This window comes from Vigna unguiculata, chromosome 9, assembly GCF_004118075.2.
Source record: "Vigna unguiculata cultivar IT97K-499-35 chromosome 9, ASM411807v1, whole genome shotgun sequence".
NCBI lineage: Eukaryota > Viridiplantae > Streptophyta > Magnoliopsida > Fabales > Fabaceae > Vigna > Vigna unguiculata.
Genome location: NC_040287.1, coordinates 8,789,687 through 8,806,154, shown reverse-complemented (window position 1 = coordinate 8,806,154; position 16,468 = coordinate 8,789,687). Strand labels below are relative to the sequence as shown.

Below are 16,468 nucleotides of genomic sequence, written 5' to 3'. Positions count from 1 at the left end.
TGATGAATTTTTTGAAATGAACTATGTTTGGAAAAGTTTTCACGGATGATTGGTAGATTAGACGTTTTTGGTAGAAGATGTAACAAATGTATTAAAATTCTTTCTGTTTAGAACTCAGCTTAGAGAAGAGTAGGAGAGAGATAATCTTTGAAAAGTAAATGGTTCAACAAACAAAAAACTACGTGCTTTTAGTGAACTCCCTGCAGATTTCGACCGGTCCACATTTATTGATGAACGTTATGAATAAACAATTTGTTTTCAACATCGTATTAGAAACGTGTGATAAATATATAATTATAGTTCGAATTTAGCAAACAATTTTCACGATATTACTTCTGCAATTCTCACTAGTGCAAAAATAATTTATGATGAACAAACATAACAACTAGAACATAAAGCCCTTCAAACTTAGAAAAGAACAGAAACATAGGAAAACAAAATAACAAAGTTTCCCTAGGGACACGGATTCAACATGCTACAAAGGATGACGCCGTCATATGTTACACAGGGGAGGCCAAATTTGGGTGGTGATGAATGGTGGCACGATTGAGTTGATTGATAAGGTTGTAGTTGAAGCAGAATGAGGCGACAAGTAAAAGAAGGACGTTGATGATGTACCACCATAAAAACTGGGGAGCAATGAGAATCCACAGTAGTACTTCACATCCAACTGCACCAGAGACGTGGAATATGAAAATAGTTGGGCAGGTGGTTTGAGCTGTGGAAGCAAGTACGTGAGAGCATGCTGCTGTAAGGAAAAGCAACGCAGTTGGTGTTGAATGTTGGAAGGGGTTGATGTTTGAACCTTCATACTTAATCCCTATTGAAGTCAACATCATAGCCATGAGAATAGCATAAGCTTTGTTCTTCATAGTTTTTGTGAATAGAGAGAACAAAAATAGAGGGAATGATGCACAGAGAAAGAAGAGAGAAGAGTGAGATGGCAATTGAAGTTAGAGAGGGGGGTATATATAGAGAAAGGGAGAAGAAAGGGTATACATATAGATGTTACTTGACTGATTTAGGAATGTCTGACTTTAATTTCATGTCAGGTGGGTCCTAGAAAGCTTCGTGGAAACTCTCCGAACCTAAGGGGGTGCATATGTGATACTTTGGCACTAATACTACACACTTATATAAATTAATATTTTATTCAAATAATATCATTTTGTCAAAAGTAATTTTTTCATATATATATATATATATATATATATATATATATATATATATATATATATATATATATATATATATATATATATATATATATATATATATATATATAAATAAAAGCTTTGTGGAAACTGTTTGTGAAAGGGATTCCTTCATAAAATTTACAATAAAAATATTTTCATTTATTATAGTTATATTTTTATATTTTCTACTTCTTATTATAATTTAAGATTTATTATTACAATAATAAAATATAAATTTTTTATAACTATAAATAATCTATAAAATTATTATTATAATAATAATAAATTAATTAAAATATGTAATAATTTTCATTAGATAAATATCATTTATTAATTTATAATGTTAATATTACATTATAATATTAATGAGGAATTCCTAATTTAAAAATATTTTCGCTTACATAATTTTATCGTTTTAATTAACATGTTATTTGTCATAGGATATTGGGTAAATAAGATATTTGTAGAATTAACTATTATTTCAGTGAGAAAATCTATCTATTCTACTTAATTTAAAATCTTGGTTATGATAAATTAGATATTTATTATAAACATAATTAATCATTATTTTAAAATACTTGAAACTGTAATCAAAATTTTTAAACATCGTTAAAATATAATATAATTGAAATACGAAACAATTGAATACTATTATTATTATATAAGATACTAATAACTATTAATTTATTTTTATTATTATTTTGTATATGCAATAATGTATTTTAGTTATTATAATACAAATTATTATTGATAATTATATTTTTATAATATGATTTAACAATAATATATTATTATACAAAAGTAATAACATTTATTTTAGTCATAATATAATATAATTTGAATGATAATTAAAAATATTACTAATGGTGTTTGTCATCGGATTGGCGGATTGGCTCACTCTGCTCAACACCGAACCAACCAAAAAGTTTCAATATAAAAACTCCAAACCAACCAAAAAGTTTGAATATAAAAACTCCAAAGCATTGTAGAATTATTAGCATGGGTTTTCGCAGATGTCATAAAATGACCGTTTGTCATAGACTAAACTATGGGGTAGAGAGCTGGACCTACGTGGAAAGAATGAAATTTATAAGTTTTTTTTTTTTTTTTTTTTATTTACGTGATAAGATAAGCTTGTGATATTAATATATTTAAAAAATACCTTTATGAATAAAATTTTAAAAATAATTTAATATAAAATATCATTTTTAAAAATATTAGGTCTATGGACTCTAATACTTTGTTATCGTGAACCGATGAAAAAGAATAAAGAGTTTGATAGTAAATTGTCTGAAGTAAAAAATTGGGTATGAGATTTTTAATTACTTATATACATTATTATTTAACTAATTAATATGATTAAAAAATATTTAATTTTTATTCGAACTAAATTCGTTTCAATATAGTACAACTTTTTTATTATCAGTATAACACCGAAGTCTTTTTAATATGGGACGATTTATTCATTAACAATTTAATACTGAAGTCTTGCCATATTGGCATGACTTTGCTTAAATTGTTAATTAAAGTCATCTCGATATGACACGACTTCTCAAAAATATAGAAGTCTCTCCATGTTGGCACGATTTCAACTAATTTTAATTAAAATCGTCTGATTTTGACACGATTTTTTTATATTGAAATCACACCATCTTGGCACGATTTACCCTTCGCTGGAATTTAAAAAAAAAAAATTGCATCACTTTGGTAAATGCACAAATAAATTACACCAGTGTGGGAAAAGAAACCTACTATGTTGCTTAGTTTATTTAACCCTTAATCGATATTATAGACCTTATTATTCCATTTCTTTTTTCCTTTTCTTTTTTTTTTCCCTCTCAAACTTTTCTTTGTTTCTGTCGGAAAGGATTAGTTGCTAGGTGTCATCAATGGTATTATCAGTCATAGTGGATCTCACCATTATATAAATTTAGGTTCTGAAGGATGTTCTGATATGAATGCTTCAATAATTATGTTAACTTGTTCATTTATGTGGTAAATATACTACTTTTTCTTTAAGAACCGGTGCTACACCCGTGCGTACGCACGGGTGGTGTGTTGTTTTTTTTTTCTTTCAATTTTGTATTATTAAAATAAAAAATATTAATTTTCTTTTATAATTAATCATTTATATATATATATATATATATATATATATATATATTATACAATATTATTGTTCATACAAATAATAGCAATAAATATTGTAGTTACATATTAGTATACATCAATATTACTTTAACTTTTGTAGTTATATTTTTGAATGGAGTAATTCAAATTTGGTTAAATACAAATTTCGATATTTTTTTACTCCAAATAAGTTTATATTGTATTTTTTAATGGATTTCTTTAAAATTGCTTACAAATAATCATAAATATCTTGTTAGTTGAATAACAAAATATTATGTTTTTTAATTGCTTACTAATAAATAAATTGGTTACTAATGGTTATTTTGATTATGCTATTTAAATATTAAAATGAAACATGGTTATTGGTTATTTTAATCTTTGGACGGATATATTAATTAAAATTTTAAATATAGTTGCAAATGTGAGGAATTGTCCTTTTTTAATATTTCGAGTGCAAAATTACAAATATTGAAAGTAATAGATGGAAATGGATGTTTAAAGAGGAAAAAAATTGTTTGGTAGATTTATTTACATTCTAAGTCAAAGTTTCACCCTAGGTAAAAAGATAAGAGAACTTCATGACTATATCAATAAGATTGTATACTAAAGAATACCAAAATTTTGTTACCTTGCTTTGATTCGCCAAAAATAAATTTGTTTATATATAATATAAAAATGTGTTCTATCAGATTAGCAATAATAATAACTGTATAAAAATAATAATTATCTAATATTTATTTCGGAAAAATAATAATAATAATAATAATAATAATAATAATAATAATAATAATAATAATAATAATAACTAATGAATTACAACTGATAATAATAAGTAGTGCTAATATTGAAACATATCATGTGGTCAAGATTGTTATTATTTTTTAAAATTATATTAAGAAAGTTAATATAATTATTGATAATAATTAGTGCTAATATTGAAACATATCATGTGGTCAAGATTGTTATTATTTTTTAAAATTATATTAAGAAAGTTAATATAATTATAAATAATGAAATTTTATTTCAGAGTATAATTTTGCATAACTTACTATTAAAATTAAATAAAAATAATACAGGGACGTAGTTTTTTTTATTCTTTTTGGTATTGTTGGTAAATAATTTAATTCAGATAATTAATATATTCTTAAATTTATCAGGTACACACTATTATATTCAGTTTTATGTGTTTGAAAGTGCATTAGACTTTTCGTTTTCATTCTCATATCCAGTATTAGTGTTTTTTTCCTTCTTTGGTACGCTGTGTGGGTCTGGGAGAAGATGTCATTTTCGGGTAGATACAATTTCAAAAATCTGTTCCAAAACTCTATCTGTTTGCTATATTCGGGTGATGTAAGTAATATTTTACTTTTGCAGTTGATTTGCGTTATTAATGGTTATATAGCATTTTCGTTACCTATGATTGTTTTGATCAGTAGTTGCGTTCTGTTTCCATTGATTGTTAGAATGTCATTGATGCATTATTTGGTTCATTTTTCTGACATGCATGTCTTATATTGTCGTCTTCTCAAATATATGGATATTACAGGGATTTGGGGATTTTGAAGATGGTTTTATGGTTGAATGGGGAAACAAACTAGCTCTTGGAACAAACTATTTCACAGATCCAATGGGGAATGTCTTGAACTTAGAGTTTGAGGAGGGTTTGATTAGAAAGGGAATTTTTCGCATACCATCTTATTTTGAAGAATTTTATGACTTGGAAGATTTGCACTATCTTTGTACTTTATTTTGTGGTGATAGAGATTTCTGACTCAGGATTTTCGACCTAGAATGGACTGAAATAGAATACCCAGGTTTAGGAAATAGTTACATTGCAGAGGAAGATTTAGTGTGGTCTAGATTCTTGTCTTCTTTTCAGGTAAAGTTAAGTCCCACAGAGGTGAATGTCGAAACCTTTATCAATTTTGTTGTGTGTTAAAATAACAAAATTTTTTCAATCTAATATTGTCTAATTTTGTGAATACAATCTACAATTTGCTTGGATGCTTATTTTCACCTATTCTGGGAGAAGAAAGTCGTTCATGGGCAGGAGATAGAGTTCATAGATCCTTGTTTTAAAACTTTCAAGTTTAAGTTTGATGTGAAACCTAATGCTACAACGATTTTATGTGGTCCTATTGGAAAAATGTTTAAGTGCTATAATATGAAGGATGAAGTGTACTTGCATATGAATTATGTTTCCAAGAACGTTTTTTTGTATAGGTTGTTTTCATTAGAAGGAATCGAGATTGACTATAGTACAAATGCTGCCTCTTCTTCTGGTACTGCAAATATTCCTGCAGATGTTGCTGACCAAGAAAGTGATCATTCCTTAGTTAAATGTTTGAGTGCTTGTGATGTTGGTGCATCGTCGCTGGTATTGGACTCTGTTTTTTTAATTTCAGTATACTTATTTGATTATCTATCTTATTGTGCAGTTTTTTATAACATTTTTACTGCCTGTTTCAGTATCTTAATGCTTCTTTTGTTGCCACTGCATTTTCGAGATCTAAGAAGGAGTGTATTCTATCAAATGGAAATGGAATGTACTGGGAGTGCTCAATTAGATGGGCTCAGAGATCCAGCCCCATTCTCGCTTGGGCTAAACGCCTTCGCTTAAGCTACAGCTACTGTCTCGCTTAAGCTAGGCATCGTCGCCTGAGCGAGTCCTGCAACAATGAGCCTCTGCAAGCTCTCGCTTGGGCGAAACCAGCTCGCATGAGCGAGACCACTACTTGCCCAAAAATCAAAGTTCCTCGCCTGGACGAGGACGCGAGCAAGGAACACCAGGCTTCCTCGAGAACTCACTTGGACGAGTCACTCTCGCCTGAGCGAGACGATGCGTCGCTCAAAACAAGAGCCCTCTGCCTGAGCGAGGTGCTCGAGCAGAACCTGGGCGAGTCTCAGCTACTCTCGTTTGGGCGAGACGAGCTCGCTTGGGCGAGAATGACAGTACTCGCCATTGTCACGCACATGCAGCAGAAACACATACTCAAACATAACATACCAGAACACATACAATTCATCCCAAGCATAACACAGAGCAGAAACATACCACACACTTTAAAAAGAACACGAAAGGACCTAACTTCCCTTACCTTTCTAAGCACAAGAGAAGGGAGCAACAACTTAGAGAATGCAACCCAAGCACAACAACTCCACGAACTAAGATAGTGAGCTGAAACAGAACCCCAGGACCCAAAACGAGGTTAAGAGATGGAACCTAACCCGACCACACGCTCAAATAGTGTAAAGGAGAAGAAATAGACCAGAAGTCTCTAAGATTCAACTTACTCGGAGGTAGAAATGGGGTATCTTTAGCTTGGAGACGTAAGAGTAGTGTGCCCTAGCAGAGCACCTTGCTAGAGATATGAGAAGGAGAGGAAGGAGCTGTTTCTGAAAAGGAGACAAGTGAAAAGTGAGAAGGCTTGACATAGTATTGGGTCCTACAAGGGGCTGGCCTTGGGCCTACGAAAAGGCCAGGCCCAAACACATAAGACTGAAAATGGAGCTTACATTTACCACCACTACTACCCCCACCATACAATCTCAACTAGCATTGCCACTACTACCACTAACACATCCACCATTATGACCACCACCACCACACAACCACCACCAATACCACCATAACTACCCACCACCAACACCACAAGACCACCACCAATACCACCATAACTACCCACCACCAACACCACAAGACCACCACCACCATGACCCCACAAGACCACCACCACAACCACACCACCACCACCACAAAAATAACCACCCATACCACTAGCATCACGACAAATTCCATCACTACCAAAACAACTACATCACAATCCACAACACACCACCACCACTATATCTACCCTTAGGACCACCACCTACACAGTATCAACCCTACACTACCACCACCACCACCACCACCACACCATCACCACAACCATTACCCCCATAACACCACGACCACCCCCACAATCAACATAAAACCACCACACATCCACTATTACAACTGCAAAAAAACTACCATTATCGTCATACCATCACCACCATCGCCATAACCACAACCAAAACAACATCAACACCACAACCACACAACAACCACTACCACTATGACTACCAAGACGACCACCTCCACAATAATCACTATTACTACCACCATCCCTACCAGCACACCACCACCAACTCACCACCCATCTTCCCCCACTACGACCACCTCACCACAACCACACCACCTCCTCCTCACCCCCTACCACCAGCAGTACAACTACTAAAACCACCACCACCACACTCCACTAAACCACAAACACCACCACCACCAAACCCCTCCACAACCACCACAGCCACAACCATAACCAATACACCACCCATCTTCCCCATTACGACCACCTCACCACAACAACATCACCTCCTCCTCACCCCCACCATAAGCAGTACAACTACCAAACCACCACCACCACCACACTACACTAAACCACCACCACCACCACCAAACACCTCCACAATCACCACCACCACCACCACACCACCAAGCCACAACCACCACCAACACACCACCCATCTTCCCCCACTACAACCACCTCATTATAGCCACACCACCTCCTCCTCGTCCCCCACCAACAATACAATACCAAAATAACCACCCCACACTACACTAAACCACCACCATCACCACCACTACGACCACCTTACCACACCACCACTAGGGATGTCAAAACGGGCCCATTTTGACATCCCTAACCACCACCACCACTAAACCCCTCCACAACCACACCACCACCACCACTATTACCTCTCCCACAATCTCCGCAACACCACCACCACTTGCACAACCATGACCACCAATATGAGCACCATACTACCACTACCACCCACACCACCACCACCACTACTACCACCACCACCGCTACCAAATCTAGACCACCAATACTACCATAACCAGAACACCACCACCACCACCACCACTACAAGCACACCACCACCACCATCACCACTACCCCTCCATTACCACCACAAAACACCAACACATGTTAATACAAACTTCACATATGATTAAACTTAGAAAGAGGGGTATATATAGACCATCATAATTAGGATGACATGAGCATGACTTGATGGTGTAAGACTTGGGAGAAAAGGCAGCGGGCTGAGAAGTGAGAAGAGAGGAAACTTCACGGAACCATGGAGTGCCTTTGCTTGAAAAAGACTTTCTTTCACACCAATTTTTTTATTTTCCATACTTTTATAACAAAATGTTATATTAACCTAATAAAATTAAATATTATAATATAATAACAATTTATAAGAATTGTAAGTTGAATCTAATTTAGTATCAAAATATCCGTTTTCTTGCTAAAAAATATAGTGAATCACAAAATGATCAAAACGCTCTTAGATTAGGATAAATTAATTTTAGAAAAATTAATTTTTTCAAAATTATCAAACCACGCATGCATTGATTACCGTGGATTAATCTTAGAAGATTCGTTTTTTCTTAAAGTTTATACTTTGATGTAAATGATTTCAATTTATTTTTTTATTTTTTTAAACATTAAATTTATTTACATTAAATTTAATGTATACTTATTTGAATTATATTTTAAAAATAATTTTTTATTTAATTTATGTTTAAAAAAATCATTTTTATTCAATAAAATTTAAAATAAAAATGAAAAATAATTGTAGATATTTATAGGTATCTCGACCTTCGACCTAACTCAACTAAAAATTTAGAATGAAAATTTAAATTGGATATTTTAAATTTTTTATATTTGAAAAAGATTCAAAGAATAGATATCCAATTAAAAAAATATATAAAATGTAATCTATATCGAATAAAATGGATTTTATCTGAATTGAATTTTTTTATAAAATGAATTTTAAATGGATTGAATTGGAATAAAAGTAAATCGAATTGGAACAAAAGTAAATTGGATAAAGAAAAGTGGATTTTTTTTCATATTTTCATGCAATGTCACGTTTGAAAGGCTTGTCAACAATGGGAAGCCGTTTGAAGAGAAAACAATGGAACATGTAGTTGAATATGTTGATGTAGGACAAATGTAAGACCTACGAAATTTAAATCATTAAATAAAATAATTATTTAATAAATACGGGTAGTGAAAATTAAATGCTAATTTTTGTGATGTGAAATAATACTAGCTTAAATGATTGAGAGTAATTGGTTGTGTGAGAGGACTTGGGTAGTCTTATGTGTGCCAATTGTGTGTTATTTAAATTGTATTATTTTATTATATGTGTAGAATCACTACAAGAAAAAATATTTTTAACGGAAGTTTATTTTTACATTACCCAGAGTTAAAACCTCTACTAAGTTCTTTACCCGAAGTTTCGATTTCCCCCACTAAACCATCTCTGGAGAATGTGTTAGCCGGGGTTTTTATGAACCCCAGGAAGCACCATTCAATAACGAAAGTTTTTTATCTTCTTGTATTTAACATAAGTTTTAAAATCTCAGTTAAGTTTTGTGAGTTTAAAACCCCGGTTAATTACCATGAATTTTAAAACCTTCATAAAATATCATGGATTTTGAAACCTCCATAAAATACTATGAGTTTTAGAACCTCCATAAAATAACATAAGTTTCAGAACTCCCATAAAATACCCTGGGTTTCAAAACCTCCGTAAAATACAATAGATTTCAAAACCTCCGTAAAGTACCATAGATTTTTAAATTATTATTATTATATTTTTTTAATCATTTATCATTTATGTATTCATATATATTTTTTCAATCACAATTATTTACATTTATTCTATTTTTTTAATCTATATTTAATGAAATTATACCTAAATAGATATAAACTCATCAAATTGACAAATTATTTATAGATGACTAAATGTATATCAAAGTACAACAAATATACGAATTCAAATTCAAATTCAAGTACAATATTAGTCAGCAAAAACTATCATGAAGTACTGCAATAGTTCTCAAAACATTAAATGATTAAATTAACTTCCACATTATATTATATTCTTGAACTATCACATATGATTTTCGTCATGTCCAGAACTTGTTGTATTAGTTTTCACACTTTCTTGATCAGAAACCTACAATATAAATGTGAATCATAATTACAAATATAAACTCTGAAAAATAAAAGAAGTTATGCAATCTTAAAAATTACCGGTGTAGGATTGAACATAGTCAACTCAGGAGGCAATTGACCTTGATAATTTTGAGAAAAGAAGTTCATGATTGCATCAAGTCTTTTGTCACGTTCTTCATTTCGTTTATTTTGTTCATCCAATTGTGACTTTAATGCAGTGACCTATATTAGAACACAATCTATTATTAAAATCGTAAAAAACACATAAACATTATAAATGGTTTCACTTCTTGTTTTTCACTTCTTGGTCAAGATTAAAAGTACATGTTTGCCTCATAAGTGAATGTACCAGACATAAAATATTACAGCTTACTCTTAATGGCTATTGCAAAAACAAAAAAAAATGGAAAAACCCTGCTTAGCTCAGTCACATTGCAGAAGTTACAGGATTAAAAAGATGGTTACCTCCAAATTCTTTGTCCTTTTGCCGTCTGTAAGGCTGATTGTTCAAAGCATTGTAAGCATCAGTTATTAGAACAGCAGGCCGCACAAAAGAACCAAGAGCAGTTCCATTCAAATGCCTAGAAAAAAAAATATATTGATGAGAAGATTCCTTGTTGCTCTCTAAAGGTATAAAAGGTATATCAGAATCAGAGAGGAACTGTAAAAAATATTAAACAATACTGGTCGAGAAGGTTATATACAAGGTTTGGGAGACTACAGATTTCTTTCAAGTGTGGACAACTTTTTGTCTCACACCAAAAGCTTTATTTTTATGAATTGATAATGCATGCTTTAATTTCACATCACTAATTAATGTACACTTTTATATCATAACTTCTACAGCACGGATAAATATTTCACATGGTGAAAATATGTAAAGTGTTACCACAAAAAAAGTATTAACTTCTGAAAATAAGGTGTATTCACAGATAAACTAAACTTTCAAATCAAATTTTTCTAGTTAACAAATCTTCCATTGCTCATGCAAATAATTGTAGACACTAGAGACTGGAAACATGTGAACTTGTTATCGTTCAGGCCTCTTCTATTTGCCAAATAACCATGAGTCACATAAAAAAATATTTTCACTGTATAGCATGACAAACATAAAAAATTAGGTGAACAACTTCAGTATTGACCATTGATCCTTTAAAAGGCTATACTACGTGACATAAACTTTGGCCATTTAGCCCCACTAAATATTTCAACATGAGGCAAATATATCTTTTTAACTTGGCCCAAAACAAAGCGATTTTCATCTTTGACTCCTTTGTGAGAAATATCCTTAGCTTCAAGAGACCTGTTGCCAAGACAAAGGGTTCCAGTTTGGAGGGAACTTTGGATTTCCTAATGGTCTTTAATTTCATGCATTAAATAAAGGTTTGAATGGGATTATGGTCCAGATACTAACCTATATTATATACAAATGGTAGTTGAATCAGGATTCAAATAATGAATCATGAGGGTTCAAAGTTGAACCGTATATTGAAGATTAATAATAAAACATCCTCTCACATTCACAAACTAAGAAAACAAATTTAAGCACATATTCATGATCAGTAACCAAAAAAATAAATCTAGGAGCATGAATTCTGTTAAAATATGTTATAATAGAATAATATTAATATTCAAAATAAATATTCTGCTATGATAATTATTACACATTAGAATATAACATTGATATATATATATATATATATATATATATATATATATATATATATAAAGTTAGAGAATGAGAAACATTACAGGCTTCGAATGAACTCTATTACCATGAACTCCCTTCAACTACAACGAGACTCCAATGGAAGTGATAAGCTTTCTGACAAAGCCATTGTCATTCCCAACAAACTCACGACAATAGCTGATAGCTTCAAAGGAGAACATTCATGGTACAGCTGCAAAATACCAATTTTTTTATGGATTAGACAGATAAAAATTCTGCAGTAACATGTTTTGAGTGAACCCTTTATGTGCTGGTTTTCTTTTTGTTTCTTTTTCTGAGTTGGTCTTGTGCAGGTTCATTGCTCCTCAAATCCCAACAGACTTTTCAATTCAAGTACAGGAAACCACTTATAATGTTCACAAGGTATAAATGCTTTCGCATATTTAAAGCCCTGTGAGTGCAGAAAATTATTTACTTCTTCTTAATTGGTTTAGTAACATGTTTCCAAATAGATTAATCAGCTGTGTATATAGAGCTCATGAAATATGATAATTTCAGTTAAAAAATGGTTAAAAAAATTTAACAAGTCAATTTGGTATCTATTTGATCAATTTTGAATATTTTTTAATAGCTTTAATTATACTAGCATAAAAGTTACATATTCCTTTTCTTTGTGAGTGCACGGTTCTATTTATCTTTTTTTGGATAGGGTAAAAAAAGTTCCTCCAGATAGCAGAAAAACAAGATAATAGAGACGGATTAAAAATCCTGAAAACAGAACAGCACAAAACACGGGAAAGCAACAGTATATATAAGTATCCATGCATCGTAATTTACATCTAATTAATTTGATCATAATTGTAATCAATAGCGAAATTAATTTACCGGATTTCCATTTACTAGATCATTACTAAGCATACTCAAGTCCGCATCACTAATCAAATTGAAGTCAACACCATCATTCCGAAAATAGTAGGGTGGAAGAAGAGTGGGTGCTGCTGAAGCCGATATGCTTATATCAGACATCAAGGCATTGAAGTAGGGATACTTCTCAACCTACATCACCAAAACTTTTATATTATTTTTTTTCAGTAAAGAAAAATATAATAAATGCATATGGTGCTAACCTTGTAGTTTGAGAATATAACTGGCTTTTGTCTCTTGGTGTCGAAAGTTGGGATTACAACATTAGTCAGTGTTTGACTAAGTCGTGTGTCCTTCAACAGTTCACGAGTTATGTTGTGTAAAAACTCCTCGTCAAATTGCGTATCTTTTCCATGTTTGCATGTTGGTTGTTTCAATATCACAAACACAAAACGAAAGCATGTTATTATGATTTGTGGTTAATTGTTAATATTGATGATGTTCTAAGAATATTAATGGTGTTATTATACCTAGATGAATTGAATACATGAGGGCCATTTTGTTTGTAGAAGTCTACAATTTGTGCAGGAGTAAAGGCAGCACGAGTAGGATCATGAGGGCTTGGTGTGGCTAACAAAGCTGTTATGAGTGCACTAGTGCCACTCCCTCCTATCACATCAAAGAAATGTGCTAAATCTGCATTTGGATCCCTAGCCTGCAACTCAACCATATTCAAATACCTAAATATAAGAAGCATACATAATAATGGTAATAATAAAGATAATAGATCACAGTGACTTATATTTTAAACGCTAACCTCAAATCGTTTTGTATCATGTGCTCCAACAGGCTTTGAGAGATCTTGAAATGTAAATCAGTTTCTGTCATTTCTTGTGCCACTAGCCGATCAACAAAACTAATAGATCCACTCTTATCCCTTCCACTTCCCTTAGGAAATGAATATTCGTTTCTTGTAGTAACTATCAAGTTTCCTATATCTATTGTATCCTTTATGGATGCAAAGTTTAAAAACACTGGGCAACTGAATCACTAGATCAAAGTAACTGATAAAAAATGAATAAAAAACTTGTGATAGACAACTAGAACACTAGAGGCCAATTGTGAAATCAATACTAATATATATATTACCTTGCCACCAGTTTCCTCTTGAAGCAGTTTCTGAATCATCTTCAACCCCGTCTTTCTTGTATATCTAAATAAAAAATCATGTTAGGCTTTCCTAATAGTATGATAAAAGTATCAATGAAATAAAATACAACATAGACAAATAATAACTATTTACTCTTGGTTAGATATCTGAAATTGTCTTAAACTCTATCTAGGGATCAGTTTAACAACATAATCTAATAATTCTTCTTTCCCTTGCAACATATTTACATTTGATTTGGGTTAGCAGGACATGAATGCTTTCGTACACACACATCTACTCTGGTCTTTTGGTTATACACTTTGAAAATGACTATATAACACAAACAATAGTAACTGTAATCACCAAAGAATTGAATTCAGAATCTTGTGTACTCTTAGGACGAAAATATATGTCCTAGCCACCATAATGGATTGATGAGCTAAGCTGACATGGTTGAACTGTTTGTTCTTGATGATACATAGAACTCATATCCTTATGTGTTGTGTTATGAGTTTCACCACCACTTTCCTTGCTGATGTGATCTGTATTCATAGCAAAGAAAAATTGAAAAAAAAAAAATCCAATCATTAATCATAAGCTTTTAAGTAATTGAAATATTGAATACATATCATTACGTATGGTTTTATCCACATGAAAATATCTTGACTTAATATGAAGTATTAGTTGGTTCTCAGAACTCTGGAATGTACAGTAATTTGGTGAATTGAATGAAGGACACATTACTAAGGATGCAATAAGCATATACTAAGATAGCTTCTAAAAGTCGCATAACAGTCATCACTACATTATCGATATGCTTTTATACCCTTTTTATACACCTTCCATAGATAGCTAGAATGTTAATATGCTTGCCTATGACCAGCAACTCCTCACTGGTAATCTATAGAGTCGTAAAGTAAGGTCTAGAAAAAATGACTAAGCAGCTTACCACCTTTAACACAAGAAATAAAACATTAAAGTTTCATTACTTCGTCTCAATCTCAAAGCTGCCCAAACTCAAAAAAAGTGAGTGTGGTAGACAAAAACAGAACCAAAGTACGCAACAATAAACAAAGAAAAGTTCATTGTTAAAATGGAGAAAAATCAAATTTACCGTGAATTGATCAGGACGACGTTTTTCTAACGCAAGAAATTGCAATCTCATTGCGGCAACTTTTTCATACTCCTTGGATAAAATATAGCATGTCCAAAAGGTAAATGCATAAGCAACTACAATGTGTGCCCAAAACCTGAGGTAGTGCTTTAGATTAGAAACTAATTTACTAAATAGCATGAAGATACAGCAGCAAAAGTGAAAAACTGTAATAGCACAGGATAATGGTGATGAAACATTTGAGATTCAAGTTTTCATCTCCAGAAAAAGTTTCGGGCGAATTGCAGAAGTAATCATTCTGTGCCTTATGAGCAGCCATTGTTTCTGGGAGTTCGTCGTCGTGAGAGGGAAGACGCCCGCTAGCTAGGGCTACGAGTTCGTCAACGCCGGTGCAGAGAAAGGGAAGACGCCATCGGTTAGGACTGTAAATTCCTCGTCGTCGCCGGTGAAGAGAAAAACGTCGTCGCCGATGAAGAGAAAAACGTTGCCACCGCTGGACACGCGTTGGTTGGAGTGGATGAGGAAGAAGAATAGCCATTTTCGGAATGCGTTATTGTGTTTTAAAAAAGACAACGCTGAACGAAAAGGACCATTGTTTATTGAAGTGGAAAATTTAAGTATAAAATTTATAGCGATTTGAATAATTAACAAAATTTGTTTTAATTTTTAACGATTTATTATAACCGCTAAAAATATACTGTGAATATAAATTATATTTTTTTTAGTGACTCACTAAGTTTAAAATAATATAATCGGTGACGATTAAAATAAAATATCAGAAATAAAAATAATTTTAGCGGTTTATTTAACCATTACTTCAATAAAATATTTTTTTAATAAATAATACTTAATTTAATTATTAAAAAATAAATTATAATAAGTATAATTACGGATAATTTTATATAAAAAAAATTTACGTGAAAGAAAATAATCTACATGTATTTTTTTAATAAATAATTTTTAAAGAACATTACAGATATTTTCATAGAAATAAATTGGCAAAAATATTATAAGTAATAATGGTATATATTTTATGGAGTTTGAATTTGGAGTTTGAAAGAAATCTAGACTATTTTCTAGAGGTTTAAAATTAAATCTTTGTAATTTAGCAAAGGTTTTAAAAACCTATACTATATTTTAAAGGTTTAACATTAAATTTTTGTAATTTAAGGGAGGTTTTAAAAACCTACACTATTTTTTAGAGGTTTAAAGTTAAACCTTTGTAATTTAACGGAAGTTTTAAAAATCTATACTATTTTATAGAGGTTTAACACTAAACCTTTGGAA

The 16,468-nt window shown here is 31.8% G+C and overlaps 3 long non-coding RNA genes across 6 annotated transcripts; all 3 read right to left on the bottom strand.

The window, feature by feature from the left end:
* Positions 1 to 6,441: 6,441 nt before the first annotated feature.
* On the bottom strand, positions 6,442 to 6,911 carry LOC114162888. Its single transcript, XR_003599311.1, has 3 exons — positions 6,843 to 6,911; positions 6,621 to 6,722; positions 6,442 to 6,504 (listed from the first exon to the last, which is right to left on the bottom strand). It is a non-coding gene; the product is annotated as an uncharacterized LOC114162888 (long non-coding RNA).
* Positions 6,912 to 10,137: 3,226 nt separating this feature from the next.
* Positions 10,138 to 13,440, bottom strand: LOC114164242. 2 transcript variants are annotated; one of them, XR_003599511.1, is made up of 6 exons: positions 13,181 to 13,440; positions 12,939 to 13,109; positions 12,137 to 12,285; positions 10,850 to 10,965; positions 10,463 to 10,606; positions 10,138 to 10,385 (listed from the first exon to the last, which is right to left on the bottom strand). It is a non-coding gene; the product is annotated as an uncharacterized LOC114164242 (long non-coding RNA). The 2 variants fall into 2 exon arrangements; XR_003599512.1 differs by having other exon boundaries at positions 12,160 to 12,285.
* A 39-nt stretch (positions 13,441 to 13,479) lies between these two features.
* LOC114164243 lies at positions 13,480 to 15,762 on the bottom strand. Of its 3 annotated transcripts, none has more exons than XR_003599513.1 (5): positions 15,182 to 15,762; positions 14,431 to 14,609; positions 14,067 to 14,130; positions 13,735 to 13,981; positions 13,480 to 13,657 (listed from the first exon to the last, which is right to left on the bottom strand). It is a non-coding gene; the product is annotated as an uncharacterized LOC114164243 (long non-coding RNA). The 3 variants fall into 3 exon arrangements; XR_003599515.1 differs by having other exon boundaries at positions 13,735 to 13,778; XR_003599514.1 differs by having other exon boundaries at positions 13,526 to 13,632; positions 13,735 to 13,778.
* Between the last annotated feature and the right edge of the window lie 706 nt (positions 15,763 to 16,468).